Source organism: Elgaria multicarinata, chromosome 2 (genome assembly GCF_023053635.1).
Source record: "Elgaria multicarinata webbii isolate HBS135686 ecotype San Diego chromosome 2, rElgMul1.1.pri, whole genome shotgun sequence".
NCBI lineage: Eukaryota > Metazoa > Chordata > Lepidosauria > Squamata > Anguidae > Elgaria > Elgaria multicarinata.
This window is the reverse complement of record NC_086172.1, coordinates 116622037-116644426: the sequence shown is the minus strand read 5'-3', so window position 1 is coordinate 116644426 and position 22390 is coordinate 116622037. Positions and strand designations below refer to the sequence as shown.

The 22390-nt window shown below is 40.9% G+C and overlaps 1 protein-coding gene across 4 annotated transcripts in view; it reads left to right on the top strand.

Annotated features, from left to right (window-relative positions):
- LRRC4C (leucine rich repeat containing 4C) overlaps positions 1–22390 on the top strand; it is an 858040-nt gene that overhangs the window by 345525 nt on the left and 490125 nt on the right. For 3 of the 4 annotated variants that reach the window (XM_063117430.1, XM_063117429.1, XM_063117428.1), the window contains one exon: positions 5138–5227. The gene's annotated coding sequence lies outside the window, so the exon portion shown is untranslated. Of the gene's footprint in view, positions 1–5137; positions 5228–14634; positions 14670–22390 lie in introns of those variants that run through there. The other variant, XR_010025061.1, reaches the window with a different exon arrangement.

Below are 22390 nucleotides of genomic sequence, written 5' to 3'. Positions count from 1 at the left end.
TATCTATCTATCTATCTATCTATCTATCTATCTATCAGTCCATTGATAGAGCAATCTATCATCTATCTGGCACCTATTTATCTATCCCATGAGGTAGACTGTACTGTAAACAGTGGGTGGTCCAAGATCTCCTGGTGAAATTCATGGCTATGCAAGTATTTGACTGAGTCTTCTTGGTCCAAGTCCAACTCTCTATGCATCATGCTGGATTGTTAAACAGAACTTCTATTTTCTGCTATATACACAATAGAGACATTTTGGACTTCCCATATCTATGGGTATTATTTTTAAAAGTTTTATTCAAACTAAAAGCACAAGGCATCAGCTAAAGCAAAGACAGTACATAGTACTTACTCCCAGTTCTCTGTTCTGATTACTTAATTTCTGATCCTTTCACAAGATTTATTAACTTTGGCTTGCCTCTGAGAACAAAAAAGAAAAAGAAAAAGAAAAAGAAAAAGAATGGCCTTGCTGGTCTAAGGAAAGTTTTTTTTTTCTTTCTTTTTTTACAAATCCACTATTTGCCAAAAACAGAATTGCAGAATTGTGTTTTCAGTGACAGCTCAAATCAGCCCACAAAGTATATTATTCAGCCCACAGAGCATATATCCCAAGATGCACCTCAATCTGCTGCTCTGATATATTTCAATCACTTCTCTCTGGAGAACTGTCTCACCCCCCCTCCCCGCCCGTTTTTTTTTTTTATATAAATTATGTAACTTGACAAAATTGATTTAAGATCTCTGCTGAGTGCTTCCCCTGAAGCGTTCCTGTTAAATTTAGGATCCAGGCCCAGGGATTTTCCATAAATGGACTGTTTTGTTTTGAAGTGTGCACACAGGTACACTACTCTCTAACACAGGAATTTGTGCTTTTAAAATGCTAAGGGTCAAGCTACATATATTAATTATGTAGCTACCCCCTCTCTTTGTTTTTTTTTTACTCTTGTGTAAATGTGCATGGCACTGATTTAGATCAGGACCACAGTGCACTGGGAGGGGAAGATACACCCCCCCACACACACACATGCACACACTGTTTGCTTCCTGAAATCCTATCCCCCCTTGCACATTTTTTAAAAAGTGCCCATAGAGGTGCCAGTGGAGACTCCACACCCCCTTTTTAAAAAAACAAACAAAAACAAAACCCACACCTCCTGCCCCAGAGGGATTTCAGGAATCAAACTACAGGACAGGAAGTTTTAAACTACATAATGTAGTCATGCATGATTTCATGATGCATAGCCATACTACAGTTCCCAAGATGCACTTCACTGATGTGCATTTACAACAGTTCAGTTATAAACAATGAGATCTCAAAATAACAAATTGGGCAGAGTGATTCATAACTTAATGAAAACATTCCAGTTTATGTTGAGGTAAGCTTGTCCGTCACTAATGCAAACTGGCTGGCATCCATCGCTTTCCTTCCTTTTCTTTTTCAAGGCCACGTGAGGTGACAGTATGCAATCCATATCATTGGCAGTATGGCTATGCACAGCCCATATCTGTATGTTCCACAATTGTGATTTGGCAAAGGACTGAAACTTTTGTATTTGTTCTTGCTCTGTGGAGGTGTAAATTGGGCTATCTGCCTTCAGAGTTCAGGCATTTGAGTTTACATATTCTTATTTTATATAGATTCTGTAATATTGAGGATATGTTGCACTGGAGTAAGAGATGGCCAGGTCTTATTGACCAGATAGTACTATGTTGGACACTGCCACTTCACCCTGTTCTCCATTTATTGTTTTTGTTGCACCATTACTGTGTACAGTGCTTTACAGAGTACAAGAGGCCAGTTCCCTCTGGCCAAGATGTTTAAACCTAAAACTTGATGCAAGAAAATAACAGGAGGAAAGGAATAAACAGTAAACAGGTTGGAGGAATGCAAATATTCCAGCTACATATTGAGCCTTTAGAGAGGGCTTGGAGCTTGGAACCAGGAGACTGCACCCCCCCACTCGCTTCCCCTCTCGCTCACGGCCAGTACGGAGAGAACCACATGCGGGCTTGGAGGAAACGAAAGGGGACTTTTCTGGGGCAGGGAGGGGAAGAGACTGGGAATGTGGAAATACAAGGTATCTCCAGCTGTCGCCAGCCTCCTCCTCCCCCACCCCCAAATCCCTGAAGGCTCTGCTAGTTGTGTGAGATAGCCCATCTAACTAAAATGCAGAACAGGAGGTGCAAGGTGCCTCCCATTCTGCATTGGATACTCATATACCTGTGAGTACAGAGCCTTATGTGTAGCCAGACTGCATCCCAAAATGAATGAATGAATGAATGCCCACTTTGCACTGTGCATAACAGACCATTGGATCAGGCGAATACGTGCTTATAAGTTGTGGTACTCTTTGAATTCTAGGAGCCTGACACTTGAAACAGTCTTTACTTAAACATCATAAAGCAGTTCTGCCAATGCTTTTCTTTAGTCTCCCTGGTGAACATGCAAGGACTAAATATATTCCCAAAATATATAGGAGGTAAATGTGGCTGTGAATAATTGTATGGCAGGTGGGTGGAGCTTGGCTGGGCTTATTTCCACATTATAAAGTGTAAGCACAGTCCTTTTAGTTGTTTTGGGTGTTGCTGTGGTTGTTCTGTGTGTGGTGGGCCTGATGTGGTTGAATGGTAGTTAATGAGATATTAGTGTGTAGCTATGAGTGGGTATTGAGTAAATGTGTTGTACTTAGTGAGTGGAAGGTGGGGTCAGGATATGCTCGGGTATAGGGAAGATTGATATGGGTGCCACTATTACTACTAGGGATGTATGAGAAACTCGTTTCAATTCACTTTTGATCAGGATTTACCCAGGGACCATTAAGATGCATACCATAATTCTGGTATCTTACTACAAGATGACCATCACATCACCATAAATATGATTTTAAGCATTTCCATGTACCATGGGAAATATTACACTGAATCGCCAGTGTTTGTTTTTAGATAGGACAAGGTGAACATTAGGTTTCATTCTTCACTTTTTAGTCAAAATTTACCCACATCCCTTACAAAAGGGATCTGAGAGATGTAGTCATTGGCATGAGAGGTATAACAGACTAATTGTGGTAGTTACAAACCTCATTAGTCATTATGTTCTTTATGTAACAGCAGAGGTCTTAGCCATTGTATTCTGACCAAATGTCAACATGAACACTTATCTTCTGACTCCATAAATAACTGCTTAATGTTTAATTTGAAAAAGTGTTCCTCACTTCACTGCTTCAACCACACAGCAGGGTTGATATATGAGGTCAAACGTCCGAAGTCAAAGAATGGCTGCACTTCAAGGATGGATAACATTCTTAATCTATATAAAGAAGGGACACAGGGAATTTAAAATGGCCAATGGGCCTTACTCAAAACAAAGGCCTCAGCTAGACAAAGGGGGTTTGAGGGAGGCGATCTCGCAAATTTATGATTGCGAGATCATCACCTTGGTTTACACGTGGCACGTGACGTCGTGCCTGCCATTTTGTGTTTTTTTTTTAAAGAAGAAGGAGAGCACGAGCAGCTCTGTGCCCCATGCCCGGCTCCTTGCGGTTACTTGTGAGGAGCCGGGACAAACTGTGGCACGTGCCCACACGTTCCACTGTCCCGGGATCATGCAAAAAGCAGGCTAGAACTGTAGGGTGATATCCCTGAGCAAGGGGGGGGATCCCTGGGCGATCCCTGGGATAGAACCCCATCTAGCTATGGCCAAAGTATGGCTGCTATTTGGTGCAAGGTGTAAGGCATTGGATGTGCATAGGTGGAGGTGCACAGCTTAACATCATGACAGACATCCCCAAATCTTCCAATATAGCTCTAACTAAGCTCTCTGACCCTCAGCCTGCATCTCTCAGGCTTCTTGTTTTCCCAAAATCCTTACATTAATACATTCCACAGATAAGAGAAAAGCTAAGTCCTGATTTTAAAATGGCCCCTTTCTCCCAGAAGAGTGGCGTAATTGAGAGCCATTTTCTTAACAAAGTAAAGGCACTTGTCCACTCTGCCAGGGCCATTAACACAATCCCCAGCAATCCTACTGGTGCCATTAAGCACTCTCCTCTCCAAATCCTGGTCTTACAATTAAGAATCAAAGGATCGGAAGGGATCTCAGGAGCCAACCCTAAACTCATTAGTCCTGATACTGTTAAGAGATCATGACTGGGGTCATAATTCAGTTTATGAGCTCATGTTATACGAGATGCATTTTGTTTATTTTTTTTCTTTTTGTGGGTGGGGTGGGGTAAAAAAAAGATCTGTGTTGTATAACATTCTGGACATTCTAGTTTGGATCCACAGTGGGCCAATGAGTTCTACTCTCTAGAACGGCATTTTATTTATTTATTTATTTATTTATTTATTTATTTATTTATTTAAAACATTTATATCCCGCCCTATATCAATAAGATCCCAGGGCAGCGTACAGATAAAAGCATACAGTATAAAAACAGTAAATATACACAGCTAAAAACAAATTAAACTATAAACCAAGTTAAAACAATATATAATTTAAAAGCAGTAAAACTATTAAAAGTTAAAACAATGTGCCTAGTGAATTCAACCATTAAAAGCAGCAAAATGGAAAGGCGGTATTATACCGCCTCTTTCTCAATTCATGAAGATATACATGTCAAAACTGATATCTGTTGTAGTGCTCAAATCCTTGAGTGCACAGAAAGAGGGACCATATTTGATTACCTACTATATTATTATCTTTCTATTCATGCTTATCTTCAGCAGTACCTTGATCAGTTGCTGGTGATTAACTAATAGGAATGTATCCTATTTAATTATTAGATTTGAGCACTGGACAAATAAAATAAATGAATAAAACCTTAAGCAACTTCACATTTGTCATCCACAACACTTATTTTTCATTGATTTCATTTTCCAAAAGTACTAAATCATACCCTAGTACCTAGTACCCTAGTACCTTAGTTATAGCTGGTGAAAAATAGATGGGGCTTTCCAACTTCTATTTTAACAGTGAGATATATAATCTCGTGGGGTGCAATCTGCTCAACATCAGAGCCCCACGAAATTAATGCAGAACAATTGCTTAGTGAGACTCATGTTGATACAAAGATGCTTTTATCATTCATTTAGAATGAACTAACTTTAGTTTCTGGTCCCCTCCCCCTTCTCTTCAGAAATGAATTTCTCTCCCACAAAAGATCATGCTGGTTTAAAGACATGGAGGCCAAAGAAGATGTTATTTGAATGGATATGCTGAATATTGTGTGAGTATCCTGCTTAATTGCTTTATAGTGGGTATTCCACAGCTAATATTGGTTAGTGAATGGTTTTCATCACAAAGATTCCTGAAAAAGTATATGAGAGTGTGTCTTAGCAATCAAGACTGGGATTCAGAGGGATATAGTGTGGTGTAGTGGCTAAGGTGTTGGACTGGGAGCCGGGAGATCTGGGTTCTAGTCCCCACTCGGCTATGGAAACCCACTGGGTGACTTTGGCCAGTCACATACTCTCAGCCCAACCTATCTCACAGGGTTGTTGTTGTGAGGATAACATGGAGAGGAGGAGGATTATGTATGCCGCCTTGGGTTACTTGGAGGAAAAAGGCTGGAATATATATATATATATATATATATATATATATATATATATATATTGCATCCCCATTTCCTGCCCCTACCCCAAAATTTACCCTCTGAAGGTGCTTCCTAGAAGTTGCAAGTGGAGTTACTCTTCAAACTCTTTAGCTCCAAAAGGCATTTGGAGATGTAGTCCATAGCTTTTAAAAAGTGAAACTTTGTTATTGCGAATATGCTATTATACAACTGCTTCTTGAACTTGCTGAAGTTTAAAATAAATATTTTGGAATTCTGGGAAAGGGGGTGGGGCTGGAAGATATATGGAATGTTTTGCATGGACCTCTCTGGATCTTTCATCCAAATCTATACATTACAGTTAATTCTTTGGTCATACATGATTGGATTTTAAAAGCTGGGAGGGATTGCTGTAATAACATCTTGAAACAGAAAGCTACAAATTTTATTTAGTATATAATTAAAATGTCTATCTTCAGATAGGGATGTCAGAGAAATCTGCAACAGAACCAAATGAGTTCTGATAATTATTAATGCAACTCATTGATTCCATAGTGGAACAGCTTTTCCCTCTCAGATTCTCTGGAGTTGAAACTATTTTTTTAACCTTTGGGAATTTTGCACAAATTTTGTTGTAAAAAATACACACACACACACACACACACACACACTAACAAACAAAATGGGGATAAGCTAAAGTGTGAAAATGCACATTTTGTCAGAATTTCTGCATTGGGGGAATTTGCACATTTTTGTAGGTGTGATTTGTGCAATTTCAGAAACTAAAAAAACACCCCTGATTCCATTGATGAGTGGATGATGCAACAAAAGGTGCCTAACAATCTTCAAAACGCAATCGGAATGGAATTTACACAATCCGTACATCTCTACCTTCAGAGAAGAGACATTACTGACAATTGAAAAGAGACTGTTTGCATTATCATAAAAAGAATGCTTAGTACTCCTCAGATCCTTGAGTGTACTAGTTGTTAAATTTCAGGCTACTAGAAAAGGAGTGGAGATAGCATTCCTGAAAATATGTTTTTCTCTCTTTTATTTGGGACCTTTTCTGCAGGACTGCTTGAATATGAGCTGAGTAAGATAGTCTTCTCCAACCTGGAATGTTTTGGAATACAAGGCTCCCCATCCCTAACCATTGCTGAATTGGAGAGGCAAGGGCTGATGGGAATTTTAGGACAAAATATCTGGAAACTCCCAGATTGGGGAAGACAGGTCTAGAATCCTATATTCTCATAGGCATGCTTTTCAATGTGCCTTTGGCCTTCGTCACAGGCACAGTTTGGGTCAGAAGCATTAGTCTCCATCACATAACTGTTTTTCAGTAGACACCCTTAAGTCTAGGAAAACTCAACCCTTTTCCTTTTTAAAGGGCATCACAGAACAAGATTGATGATAATTAATAAAGCTTAGCAAAGAAAATGATCAAGGCCCTAGATAATCAGCAGAGTGACCTGATGTCTGCTTAGACTTTCTATCCATCCTTCTCCCCAGAAATAGCATCCTGATGACCTTTATGCTGCAGGGATGCCACATATTAAGCTACAGAGCTAAAGACAGATTTAATCAAAGTGTACATCTCTTTTAGCCCTGAGAACATACTAAGTAATATTAATGATGTGCTCAGAGGTACTGCACTGATACACCAGTGCAGAACAAAGGGTCTCTTGCTCTACTCTTAGAGCTACCCGTACTAAGCATTGTCATGTTGTGGTATCACAAATATATGCCTGAGATTACTAATCTTGTTTGCCAAGAAAGTTTGATGGGTTTGCTGAGAGCCAAATCCTTTTTCTGTTAATGACACCCTTCCCACCCATGTCCTTTAGGAGGAGGGAAGAACTAGTCCCACCCCCTCTGGGGAGGGGGCAACTGGGACATTAAAGGTCTGCAGAAATAGGAAGCATCAAGATGGGCCACTGCACAGCCTTAAAAGGTTTGTTACCTTTTAAGAGGGAGGCAGCCCACTCATTCTTTATCTGCAGGAGTGATGGGGAGCCTATGGCCTCATCTACACCAAGCAGTATATTGCACTATGAATGTGGTATATAAAAGGCAGGAGCCACACCAAGCAGGATATAGCAGTATGGAAGCGGTCTATGGTCTGTGTCAATGGGCCCCAGCAGTGGTCAGTGCACTTCAGTACAGCAATAAACAGTAGTGTGGCTCCTGCCTCTCATATACCACTTTCATAGTGCAATATCCTGCTTGGTGTAGATGAGGCCCCTGTCTCTCCAGATGAACTACAGCTTCCATCATACATGGCCATTGGCCATCCTGGCTGAGGATTATGGAAGTTGAAGTCCAACAACATCTGGAGAGCCAAAGGTTCCCCATCTCTGATCTACAGCATGACATTAGCCAGGTATGGATTGTGGAGCTGAGCAGAAATTTTGGGATATCCTTGCCACTGGAAAATTGACAGTGTCTTTTGTCACCAACTTCAGGCTTTAGTATGAGGGAGCAAATCAGAGGTTACCCTAGTGAGCAACCTGAGGATCTTTATGGTGAAGGGAAATCTATCCAACTATTCCTCACAACTGAATAGCAAGAAGGGCTATGGAAGGGGGATGCCCTTGGGCCTTGTTAGTCTCAGGATATCAAGGGCTGTCCAACCATGATGACATGGGATGAACAGGTGCCACCTTTAAGGTGAGCAGACAAGGAAGACACAGGTCAGTTCACAGAGCAGTTTGATGCTAAAAGCAAGGGTAGAATTACTCATGCCAAATAGACAACTGGAGAGGCATATTCCCAACTGACAACAATTTTTCTTTTAATATTTATAGCCCACCCTATATCACTAAGATCTCAGGATGGCGTACAGATAAAAACATACAGTATAAAACAATAAATATACACAGTTAAAAACAAATTAAACCATGAGCCAAGTTAAAACAATATATAATTTAAAAGCAATAGATGCAGTTAAAACAGTTAAAACATTGTGCCAGTGAGTTTAACCATCAACGGCTTTGTTAAAAAGCCATGTTTTTACTTGGCGTCGAAATGCAATCATGTTGGCGCCAATCGGGCCTCCAAGGGGAGGGCATTCCACAGTCGGGGTGCCACCACAGAGAAAGCCCTCTCCCTTGTCCCATCATAACATATATGTTGTGTTGGTGGGATGCGGAGAAGGGCAACATGCACTGAAGGCCTGCTAGCTTGTTGTTAACATATTATACTCACTATGGATCCTGTTAACTTAACAAAGCTATTGCTCATTTATCACACTCAGTGTCTCATATCTTCATTCCTTCGAGTGGGGGGTGATGGTGGGGTCAGGATTGTTTTCTGGTCTTCTACTCAAGGAGCAATGGACAAATACTGGAATATTAGATGTGTGTGAATTTTGAATTAATGCTTAATTCATTCATCCCCATGTCCTTTGAAGGATGGCTGTGAATGTATCCTCTTGAAAGCAAGAAAACCTGCTGCATACACACTATTTGTTTAGGGTAACCATATTTTGGAAACCAAAAAGGAGGACAACATGGTTGCCCACCCGAACATAGACTTAGTCACATGTCTGATTTTACAGCACACAATTAAGACAAATCTGTTCTACATAACATCATAATGTTAAAATCACTGAAATAAAGAACAAGTGAGATATTCAATGTATCTGAAATTAACTTCAATCACTCCTACTTTTGTAGCTTTTGCTATACTTTGAAGCTTTTGCAATCCTCCACCCCTCTCTCTGTTGTGTGATTCATTCTCCCCTTTCCTCAAATATATTTTCTGTATGTATCCTCACTTGTTTCAAGCTGCTGCTGCTGTTAACAGGGTTTGCTGCCGTCCAGCTGGCTTTTTAATTTATATATATATATATATATATATATATATATATATATATCTTGTGTCTGATTGTCACAAGTTTGTCTGCTCTAACATTAGGGTGGGTGTTGTGGGCGGTGGACACTACTTCACCATTCACACTTACATACATTAGCTTCTCGAGGCTTCTGTGTTGGCACCACTTCGCACATCCAGATTTTGAACTCCTGTCTACTTCCTCCATAAACACATGGCTCTGAGACCTTCTTTCTAATGCCCTGCATTGCATGCCAGCACCATGGAGCTAAATTGCAACAGGTGTCTCTTTTTTGTCTGTGCAGCCTCTGTTGTCTCTCTAAGGGCATGTCTACAGGATGCCTTATCCTGGGAATCACCCTGGGATCATCCCTGTGCATCCACATGATGCACAGGGGATCCCGGGGGCAGGGAGGGATGATCCCTCCATTTCCCCAGGATTACCAGGACAGCTTTTAGCTCAATTTTCCTATGGTCTTGGGGTCGTCCCAAGTCCGTGGGAGGTGTGGGTGGTCATCCTGGTTTCATCCCAGCTCCTCGCGAGTAAATGTGAGGAGCTGGGAACCGTGCATAGGGCACGGAGCTCTTCAGGAGCTTCGTGCCCATCAGGGGTGTGGAGAGGAGCAGGGTGGGTTGTTGTTTTTTAACCTTGCACTCCAGCTCTTCTGTCCAAAAGAAAATGGCAGCCATGGTGGGCACGATGCCCGAGATGTCACACAGCCCATGTGGACTGAGGGGGAGGATCTCACGATCAGCATATCGTGAGATCCTCCCCCTCCCCTCCCCTGGCATAGACATGCCCTAAGTCACTGCAGCCAAACCAAAACCTCCAGTGTCAAACTATCTCCCTCCCTCCCTCTCTCTGTGCCAAAATCTTTTGACAGTCCAGTTGGGCTGCTCACTTGTGGCTGGGCTTATTGCTTATTGCAGCTTATTGCTTGGTCATGTCCGGTGACTCTTACTTTAAAAAACTCTGCCACCAGCTGCCTCCACCTACTCTCCTCCCGCACAACCGCTCAACTCTGATGCACTCTTAAAACACACTGGGTGGCAAGCCAGCCTCTCAGGGACAAGCTACAGGTGCATCTGGGTTGCCTTCAGCCTCTCTCTGCCTTACGCCAGCCAGCCAACATCTCCAGCCTCAAACAATCCTCCACCCCCCTCTCTGCCAAAGTTTCCCAACAGTCTAGCCAAGCTGTGCACTTGTACCCTGTGGCCGGGGGTACGGTGACTCTTGTTTTTAAAAAACTCCACCAGCAGCCGCCTCTGTCTGCACCAACACCAGACACTGAGACGCTCTTAAAAAGGCTGTGTGTGGCCCGCTAGCCTCTCAGGGCACAGCTACAGCCATCTCTGAGTTGTGTCTTCAGTCTAACTCTGTCTCTAAGAGATATGCCAGCCAGCCAAAGCCTCAAATCTATCTATTTTTCTCTGATACGCACTTCAAATGTTCTGCTTTGCATGCCAGCAGTGCAGAGAGAGCCTAGCTCACAAGTGAACAAAGTGAAGTGGAAGGGAAGGGGTAGTGAAGCAAATCAATGACATGCCAGGTTCCAACACAACTTTATCCTTATTAAGTAAAACCTTCAACCATATAACTAAAACAGCAATGTAACAGTAACAACATTTTAGCAGCAACTGAAATGACCTTATGATGGTGCATAAGAAATTGAGTGAGATGTCCCAAATGTTTGCACCCTCCCACTTCAATTGTGTCCCTGTCTGTTCCTATAAAACGTTTAGTGCTACTGCTCCACTCCACTGGAGGTGTTGACTCTTGCTGGGATGGTAACATCAACATTTTTTACTGTGTTGCCATGAGGTCCTGAATCTGTCACTGTCAGCAAGACAGTGACACAGGCAGTGATGTTGTGCTGGCACAGCAGACCCTGTGTCTGTTTCTGTGTACATGTTTGCATATATACTGACAAATAAGGTTGTGATATTAGCTATTTAACCTTCATGTCAAGAGCCATTTTTTCTGCCTAATTTCCATGCTGCATTTGGCTGAATGGATTCAAAATATTTAAATGAATGGAGTGCCACAATGGAAGCCTTCTTTATGCATTTATACTACGTATTTCAGTGGACTGAAATATAATGTACACATTATTGAATCAAGAGACCTTTCATGAACTTCTCAGTATCTGATGCCATGTAACTCCATATTGATTGCCAACATTCTGGGATGTCAATGAGATGTCCCTTAATTTTGCAGGGTGGAGACTATAGCAGAACATAATGGATCTGCAGTATGGAATGGATGTCCCTCTCATCACATTTATCATATAATGGACACAATCCTGTCCAAAACGAGATATACTTCAGCAGATGAATTTCAGTGGGCTCAAGTGCACTTATCTCTGTGGAATTGTGCCCTTGTATGTCCCTTATTTTAAACTTCACCTGTCCAAAACATAGTACATTTGATTTTGCATTTGATTTTGTACATTTGATTTTGAACATAGTACATTTGATTTTGCAGCCACAGTATATGAACTAATCCTATTCTGGCTTTTATTATTTATTATACTGATTATTAGGGATGGAAAAATCAGAATATATCTAGCCCATGCCAGTTTTGCATGTATTTAATCACAAGCCCATTCCAATTTCAATGTCATTGTGTGATTAAAACAAACACATGCATGAAAAGTTGCACATATTTTCATAGGCAATTTCCCCTAACATACACAATGGGTCTGTTCAGACCACATGCTAATCTACAGTGGTTAAGCATTTTGAGCTAAACATTATGGTTTAGTGTGTCATGTGAACCATAACTTAGCATGTTGTGTGAATTGTTCCTAACCATGGTGGCTACATAACCACAAGTTAAACATGCTTACTAATACTAACCATGGATTGCAGAATGGTTAGTGTCCTAGTGTATTGTTTGAACAGGCCCATCGTTATAGGCAACGTCCTCTAATATTCACATTTTCATATAAAATTCCCTAATATACACATTTGTGGGTGAAAGTTTCTCTAATATAAACATTCTTGTATGCAAGTTTTGAACTTAAAAATTCTGAGACGTGAACAGTCCAAAGGATAATTGTGTTCTGAGCCACATGTTAGTCTAGAAAATACAAATTAGGCCCGTTTGGGGTCTTGAAAATCATATGCACCACGTGAGAAGCAGCCTTCTTTGTGTTCATGTTTGTCTTATAAGAGCCAGTGTCTAATTAAAAGGCAGCAAATGCCACACTTGAATATTGTGAACCATTATTTACAATTTTGTATAGATGAGGGGAAAGCATAGCATAGAAATGCACAACAATACATTATAGGGACAGGCACAAAAGCTTTGTTTACTGAGACTCCGACTTGCATGCAAAAATACCATTTAGCAGTGGTAATAGAAATTACATTTCAATCAATATGCTCTTCGCTATTAATCTGTTTTTCTTTCATATGAAGAGACTATAATAATACATTAGACAAATCATACTGTTTAAAAAAGTAATTTAAAATAAAAGTGTTTTTGAATCCTTGCATTCCAAGCACACATTTTTGGCAGGAGTAATTATATGTTCTCTTGCTGCTAATGTATGGATTAATGCTTGCCTCCCGGATTCATAAGTATTTTAAGGGTATGTTTTTTCTAACAAGTAGAGACTCTATCCACCAGAGAAAAGCATGATCCATTTCTGCTTCACACATATAGGCCACGGCTAGACCAGGCCTATATCCCGGGATCATCCCTGTGCATCATCCCTGTGCATCTTCATAGAATCATAGAATAGCAGAGTTGGAAGGGGCCTACAAGGCCATCGAGTCCAACCCCCTGCTCAATGCAGGAATCCACCCTAAAGCATCCCTGACAGATGACACACAGGGAATCCTGTGTGTCATCTTAAATGACACACAGGGAATCCCGGGAGCAGGCAGTGATGACCCCTCCATTTGCCTGGAATAATCCTTAGGTCTTGCTAAGGCCATAGGTAAATTTGCTTATATTCAAGATAAGACCCTAATCAATGGTGATAAAATCTGGATGTGAACTTCTTTAAGTGTTGTAACTTGTAACGGTTTAGACCAGGGGTAGGAAACTTGTGGCCCTTCAGGTATTTTGGACCAAGTCCCATTATCTCTCACTACTGGCTATTGTGGCTAGGTCTGATGGATGTTGCATCCTGGACGGGGTTGCACTCTCCCTAAAGGATCGGGTCCGTAGTTTGGGGGTGCTCTTGGATCCAGAACTGTCACTTGAGGCACAGGTGAACTCAGTGGCAAAGAGCACCTTTTGTCAGCTTAGGTTGATATACCAACTACGCCCTTATCTGGACAGTGATAGCCTAGCTACAGTTATCCATGCTCTGATAACCTCTCATTTGGATTACTGCAATGCGTTATACGTGGGGCTGCCTTTGAAAACGGTCCGGAAGCTTCAGCTGGTACAAAACAGGGCAGCCCGTTTACTAACAGGGACTGGCCAGCGAGATCACATTACGCCAGTCCTTTTACAACTTCATTGGCTGCCAGTCCAGGTCCGGGCCAGATTCAAAGTGCTGGTAGTGACATTTAAAGACCTAAACGGTTTGGGGCCAGGTTATTTGAAGGAACGCCTCCTCCCATATGTACCTACCCGGACCTTAAGATCATCTACAGGGTCCCTTCTCCGTGAGCCCCTGCCAAAGGAAGTGAGGCAGGTGGCTACTAGAAGGAGAGCTTTCTCCGCTGTGGCACCCCGGTTGTGGAATGAGCTCCCCAGAGAGGTCCGCCTGGCACCTACACTGTACTGCTTTCGTCGCCAGCTGAAGACTTTTTTATTCTCTCAGTATTTTAACACAATTTTAACTTAAATTTAAATTTTACTGCTCTAATTCTGTATTTTAATCTTATATCAATTTTGTTGCGTGGTTTTATCCTGGTTGTGCTTTTCATACTGTATTTTGAAATTGTGCTTTTAACATGCTGGTTGTTTTATTATGGTTTTAACTTTTGTGAACCGCCCAGAGAGCTTCGGCTATTGGGCGGTATAAAAATGTAATAAATAAATAAATAAATAAAGTTGTATGCCAAAACATCTGAAGGCCACAAGTTGCCAACTCCTGGTTTAGATATAATGACACCTAAAGTTAACATTTGACATCAGGAGATAGAGGCTGCAGTCCTATGATTTCAGTGGTTTTACTGCAAGACTTTGGCTCCAACACATTAAAAACAACTAGTTCTTAAAAAAAAAAACTGCAGATGGCAAGCACCATCTTAAAAGAGGCATTCTCCCTTCTCACACACAGAAAGAATGCTTCTTCCAAACTGCTGCCAAGAAAGAAAATTATGCTTTTTACTTCAGGTATATTGTTTTTACCCATATGCCAGTTATATTGATGTGAATCATTTTATCAACTAAAACTTATACAATTAATCAATTAATTTTTTTTAATTGGCTTATGGCCTTGCTTTGGACACGTCTGGATATGTACTATGTAAAATAAAGAAATGGGTGGAAATGGGCAGAGGTAGAAAAGACAAGGGCTAGTGTGTATTTCACTTGCGCCCATTCTTCTTGTGGAGGAGTTCACAGTAGCTTACTTATGTTTCCCTTCCAGACATCATTTTAGGGACATATGTTAGAAGTGGAAATGCATCATGTGCCTTCGAACCATTCTCTGGGGATTAATCATTTGCAAATTTGAATATTCAAGAACTGTTAAGTCAGGAAACCACAAAATCCCCTAGGCACGTTAGAAATGTGTATATATGTACAGGACACTCAAACACACCCAAAGGAAACGGAAAAGGATCTGCATATCCAGGTGGGTTATTCCCTGTGGCCATACTTTAGGGTTCATCTACAACAAGGGTAGGCAATCTGATGCCTCCCAGATGTTTGGACTGCAATTCCCATACTCCCTAGCCATTTGCCATGCTGGCTGATGTGTATGTGAGATGCCATCCAAAAACATCCTGAGTGTTCCAGGTTGCTTACCCTTGATGTACCATCTGCATAGTTTCCTCTCAGTTGCCATTATATCTTTATGGGGAATTCATTCCACATATTACATAGAGGTAAAGCTGGATATAAATGTCAACATGGGTCTGAAACCTACATGGCTCCCTAACACATGCACCTGTACGATACACATGTTTGCAAACATGTTTGTTACATTCACACTTGATATTTCTAGGTGTACTGTACATAGGGATGGGAGAGAAATTTGTTTGGTTCCCATTTTCATACAAGCTGATTTAATTCAAACTTCACAAACTAATACATGAATTGGAATGCAATTACACTTCATACTTCTCCAAATTTTGTGATGCAGTTCTTTAATAAAACAAAAGTGTACTAAAATGTGCACATTGGTAGAAATTGCAAACAAAGATTGCAAACAAAAATGAGAGTAAAACATTTGCATTTTTCCCAAAGTATGTTTTTTGTATACTTTTCTCCTAATGTATACACTTTATATATATTTCTCCAAAGTGATGCATTTTTCTGTATGAATTTCTTTAGCATATGAACTGTATGTTGCATATTGCCTACATATTGCTTGCATGGGAGCTAACTAAGTCATTTGCTCAACCTGTCTATAGATGTAACCTGTATGATATAGGTCCAACCATGCTGAACTGTGGTAGCTGGGATCAGTTGTGCTGCAACAGTTATATAGGAATTGACCCTAAGCTGTTTCAGATATTTGCTGTGTTAAAAGTAGATCACACCCATTTTCCAGAACCACGTTTTTTCTGTACTTGGCCAGAATGATAGACGTTTAAAACGTAAGTGGGGCTCAACGTATATCAAAACGAAACAGCTGCAGAACAATCTTGTGCATGGTTGTGATAGTACTGAAGTTATTTTTCCCTTCTGTTCCCATAGTATCTAAAAAGAAAACAAAAAAAGTTGTCTGGCATAACTGTTCTGGTTGGTGATTGGCCTTGTAAACGCAGCCTGCTCTGCCTGGCCTGCTGTGACACATTTGCTACAAGCTTTGCAAATAAATATCACTCATATTCAGATAGATTTTTGAACCATTGCTCTGGGCAGATAGGAGTAATCAGAAGATTATATTGCATTGAAAATAAGCCCTGTTGAACTCAGCAGGACTAACTTCTGAGTAAGTCTGCATAGGAACAGGGGCTGCTCTTGTATCTTCTATATTTTTGGATTAATTCTCCATTGATGTCATTCATGGATGCTGAAGAAGTACTGTAGGGTATGCAGGTGCCGATGTGTGAGTTCGACTATCCTGACTGATGAAAGCCAGTTGAGTGAAGCTGACTCTTCTACTGGCTGGAGTTGCTGTTGGTGCCCTTTTCAGGTTGAGAGAAATGCCAGATAATTTTAAACCTGCTATCGTTTTTGCCCCTGCCAGCTTGGCTTTCAACTTGGTTGTGCGCACTGTGCATAGGGGCTCTGGAAAATAGCCTTCAGGATTCGTGACAGTAATTTCAGTCTATGGACTGTCTTAGATCTTTTTTAGAGATAAATGTGGGATCTGGCACATGTTCAAGTGTTTCTTTGCATTCATAGCAAGAAAGTCCCAACGAGTGATGGATGGGCAATTCATTCTGGCTTCTCAGAGAACTCCATCCCGTCTTTTCTCCTGTTCAATTGCTGAATCTATGAAACCATGTGAATGTATGCAACTGAATGAATAGATGCAAAAACTGCTATGGGTTATCAGTACTGCGGCAGCAACTGTGATAACTTAATTTGCAATTATTTTTAATTTGCTGTGGTATATTAGGATATGTCATTTCTTTTAAACACAGAGCTGGCTGGGCTTTCATAACTTTATCCTACATATTAGATGGACTTTTGAAGAGAACTTTTTAAAACATCAGATAACACTTCTTTTTGAGGTAATAGCAATTTCCTGGTTTGCTCAGCTGCAAATATTCTCCAAGGTGGGCCTGACTGATCTGATTAAGACAGGTATCTCTTGTTTCAATATCCTGCTGTGAAACCTTGAAATTTCCTCATCAAGGAAATGACCCTATCGTGCAGGAAATATTAAGCTACCACCCCAATTCCTCTTTACTTTGCATACACAGAAATGCGAACACACAAATGTAGGAAGCTGCTTTATTACATTATTATATACTCTGATTATAAGTAGCTCTCCACATCTCCAGGTATTCAGGTAGAGGTTTTTCCTTCACCTGTGACCTGACCCTTAAAATAATAATAAAAAAGGATATGCTAAAGATTGAACCTGAGACCTTCTCCAAGCAAAGTATGGGCTTTGATCCCTTCTGTGATCCCTTCTTATAGCTCCACATAGAAAAAAAATGTAAACATAATGCATATATTCAAAAGGAGGGGACAAAGCAACTTGATTGTGAATTGTGAACTTCATCTTCATGCTGTTATGAGAATGACTCATGTTTAAACACAACACATTGCAAATTTGCATGCTTGCCTTTTCTACAGCAGTGTGTGAGGCAAAGGACAAGTTGGTGCCCTCTGCCCCCCTTCTCCAATCCACATACAGAAACCAACAGGATTGGCATTTGACACTGGGAAGAGGGCAACATACCCCTAAATGCATCTGTGGGTAGCAAGCTTTCATAGGGAGTACAGGGCAGGCTGTACATAACACATACAGTTCTGTCCTCTAACACCTTACTGTCACTCCCTGCCCCAACTGTAACTGGAAGAGAGGGCTGGCCTTGTGCAACGGTTAGAGTGTCAGACTAGAACTGGGGGTCTTGGAATTCAAATCTCCTCATAAAATGGGCTACATACAACATCTCACAAGTGGACTGCAGCTCATTGAACTCCTCACTTTCTCCCTGAGCTTTGCCTCCCAGTCTGCTCCGGGGTATACTCAGGATAGATTAGGAATATTCTGTATACTCTCTGAGGTTGAGGCTTCTGAAAGACCATCTTCCCCTATATGAGTCTGCCTGGGTCTTAAGACCCATCCCAGCAAGGCGGCCTAGAAGGATACCATGGTCGATGGTATCGAATGCTGCTGAGAGGTCCAGCAGAACCAGCAGGGACACACTCCCCCTGTCCAGTTCCCAGCAAAGATCATCCACCAAGGTGACCAAAGCTGTTTCTGTCCCATAACCAGGCCTGAAGCCAGATTGAAATGGATCTAGATAATCCATCTCATCCAGGAATCCCTGGAGTTGGGAGGCCACCACACGCTCCAATACTTTGCCCAAAAATGGGATGTTGGAGACTGGCCTGTAGTTATCCAATATAGTGGGGGCCAAGGAGGGCTTTTTCAGTGTGGGTCTTACCACTGCCTCCTTCAAGCAGGCTGGGACCCTACCTTGGCGAAGGGAGGCATTGTCCACTCCGCTTACCCACTCAGCCAGTCCCCCTCTGGCAGCTTTGATAAGCCAGAAAGGGCAACGATCTAGTATACAAAACCCAAGTCTTTGGCATGTGGGCAACTCTGTTGGTTTGGATTCTGATTTTATTCTGTTAATGTTGTATTTTTAGCTGTGTTTCAATGCAATCATTTCATTATTGTTTTAATCAAGTTTTATTTATGAGTGTAAGGTGCCTTGAGTGCCATTTTTCTTGGTAGAAAGGTGGGGATAGATAGATAGATAAATAAATAAAAAACAAATGAATAAGATAAATAAATAAATAAATAACAAATGAATAAAATAATGTATCTCCCTACAGAAAATTTCCTATTAATCAAACTGGAGAAATTGCTTCATATATTCCTTCCTTTGAATACAATGAAGCTGACACTGGATCTCTTCCATTCTTTACATAGACAATAAACATGGACATAAAAGGCAAGAAAAGCCCTAAAGTTTTTTCAGATGCTTTAGAAAGGCAACAAAAATGAGATATCTGAAATACCAGGTAAAGCTTGGAAGCAGCTGATCTCAGCATAGTTAAGGGAAGCCTCCTTAATGACCAGTTTTATTTGCACTTTGTTTCTTTTAAAAATGTATTTTAATGTGATTTTATTCAGTTTTTATTCTCTAATTTCACTGCCCTAAAATTATTGAATGGGGAGCTTTATATAAATATTGTAAATAATAATAAAAATTTGTCTATTAATCGGCAGCAAGACCTCTCAATCATACTTTCCATGAACTGTATATCAATGCAATGCCAATGGGCTTCTTTTTTCTTTTTTTACATTATAGAAGGTGTGCTTTTTAAAGCACACAGAGTTGATGGACCTTATCCATCAGGGAGATTTTCCAAGTTTTGAAGTTATTCGTGTGGAATTTGTTTGCTTGAGTGTTTCTTATGTGTCGGTTGTGTGCTGTGTGTGTTAGAAGGGGCAATGAGCAGAAACTGTGTGACACACCTTGTGCTAGTGGGTAGTCTGACCCTCCCCCCCCCCCCATTTCATAAGTGGCCTTCCGCTCATGCAATATGATTCTAATAATTTCATTTGATCTTGGGCTTATGTGGTGTTCCAATTTTCAAATATAAAATTATAAAATATATTGATGCATTTGGTGGGTCACCATAGGAAACTAATGCTGGACTAGATGGGCCTTGGTCTCATCCAGAAAGGTAGAACTTGTGTTCTTAAGGAGCTTTATTTTACCCCAGTACCATGGGCTTTGGTGTTTTGTTTTTGATAGAATATTCTGGGAAATCAATGTTAGTGCATTTGCCATTTAGTCACCTTTTCTGCCCCTTCTGATGGTTTCTGCAGGAACGTGCATGAGTTTTCAGTGAAATATAATGGTTATTTTTTGTAGAGAAGATGAACATTCCAGGAAACTTCATTGACATTTCTTTTTAGGTCATGAAAGAAATGAAAAATGTTGATGCTGGTAAACTACTCACTCCAGAAAGGTCATAGAAAACAAGAGAACATGACCTGCACACTAGATAATATTTAAGCAAAACAGTTCTCCCCAGACAAGAGGATTCCGAGAAATGTCATTTAATACAGACGGTGTGCAGTCTAATGTAGTAAAACATGCTTGAAGCCATTGTAATTAATAACCATTTTAAAAAAGCGCACCATTTGAAAGCATTTAGTTCATTGTGCGTTGTTCCCCATTTAAAAACCCAGGCATCTTGCTAAGTTATCATTCTTCATTCAATACTTATACATCTGATGCACAATTTCTTAACTGAGCCACATCACGAGCAAGGGGTCACTACTTATTTTCTCCCACATTTCAGACAGAATTGTTTCTACTTTTCTGTACTGAATGCCCAGGGTTCTTCTTGATTACAAAGAACATGTGAATGTTTTCTCCGGGAGTAAAATTGTGGATATACATGGTGTTCTCTAAAATAACAATAGAAGAGTTCTGTTTAATGCATAGTGACTAGCATCACATGTGCTGAATAAAATACTTTATACATTTCCCATAGGTTGAGATTTCAGCACGATATTAGGTATGATGATGTTAAATTAAATATTGGAATCTTCATCCTATGTTCATTTTCCATCACTGAACAATTGCCTATTTTTTTATTAAAATTGCTCCCAGACTTTTATCTAAATCAAAATTCAGTGTGAATTTGGGGATTCTTCCATAGGCAAAAGATCAGAGGAATCTCAAAGCAAACACATACAAAAAAAGTTTAAGTGAGATTATTTCACTAGCTTAGAAGTACACCCACCCCCCTAATTTTATCTAGTGGGAAACAGGAAACAGGATATGACTGCAGATGTGATGAGAATCATATTCATAAAATTCCTTATCCAAAGATTTGCTGCATTCCAATCTCAGAACCCAGAATTGATTCTTCCAGTGCCTTGGCAGAAGAGAACAAAATTGTATCTTATTTGATGGAAAGTCTTGCCAGCTTGAAACGCACTGAATAATTGTTTGCTTCCACAACTCCTTTGGCAAAGGTCCTTCTGCTTTCTGTGGCTTAGCAGTGTGGTTCACTGTCCTTGTCTTCCATTACAATCTTAGACAACCAGTGAGTTGAAGGAAGGGGAGCAGGGGATTGTATCATTGAGAAAGTACTTGCTTCCCATTGCATACAAACTCAGGAAATAGAAACTTAGTTTGCAGAAATAAACAAGGAACTATCTTCCTGGTTGGTTAGAGTTTGGGAGAGGGCATTTTTGGTTTGCTTTTTAGAAGATAAGTCAAAGGCAGAGGAGCAGAAAAAAGACAGAGGAGGAGGAAGAGAGGGGGTGGGTGAAAGGAAGGAAGAGAAGAAGGAAGGAAGGAAGACCAGAGTCCTAGGGCATGTCTACACCAGGCCTTATCCCGAGGATCATCCTGGGATCATCCCTGTGCTTCCACATGATGCACAGAGGATCCCAGGGGCAGGGAGAGATGATTCCTCCATTTCCCCGGGATAACTGGGATGGCTTTTAGCCTGATTTTTCCCACAGTCTCAGGATCATCCTGGTGTGGGCAGCCTTCCCGGTTTGATCCCGGCTCCTCTTGAATAAACGCGAGGAGGTGGGATGCAGGCATTGGGCATGGAGCTCTTCATGGAGTCCCCCCCCATTGGGGGTGGTGTGGGGGGAGCAGGAGCATGTTTTTTTTAAAAAAAAAAACACCTTTATTTTTGCACATATGCTCTTCAACTTTTTTTAAAATGGCAGGCACGACATCCCTCGTTCCTCCCAGGATGTCACGTGTGTGTCTGTTCAAAGGGGAGGATCTCGCAAGCAGAATATTGTGAGATCCTCCCCCCTCCCTCCTGGAATGCGGGGAGGTGTAGACATGCCCCTAGAAGAATTAGAGTGCTGGAAATGGAAAACTGATTGAACGACCAGGACAAATGACAGTAAGATATTGTTTGGATAAGGGACCTGAGTAAAATAGGGACACAGTCTAGTTAGGTTATCCTTTGTTGTTGTTACTGTTGTTGTGTTTACCCTATTGCTCGTGTGTGTGTGTGTGTGTGTGTAGATATATGGTCCATGCAGACCTTTACAAAACATGCAAGCCCTATACCTGTGGAGAGGAGCAGGCATAAGTGTGCTAACTCTGCCTCTTCCATCTTTGTTTTCAACTACTCCACAGTAGAGGCTACCCTCTATAAGATAAAGCTTGTTTTATCTATGAAGGCTCTCCATAACATTTAAAACCCTGGAAAATTGCACAGAAAGCATCCACAGACAGAGG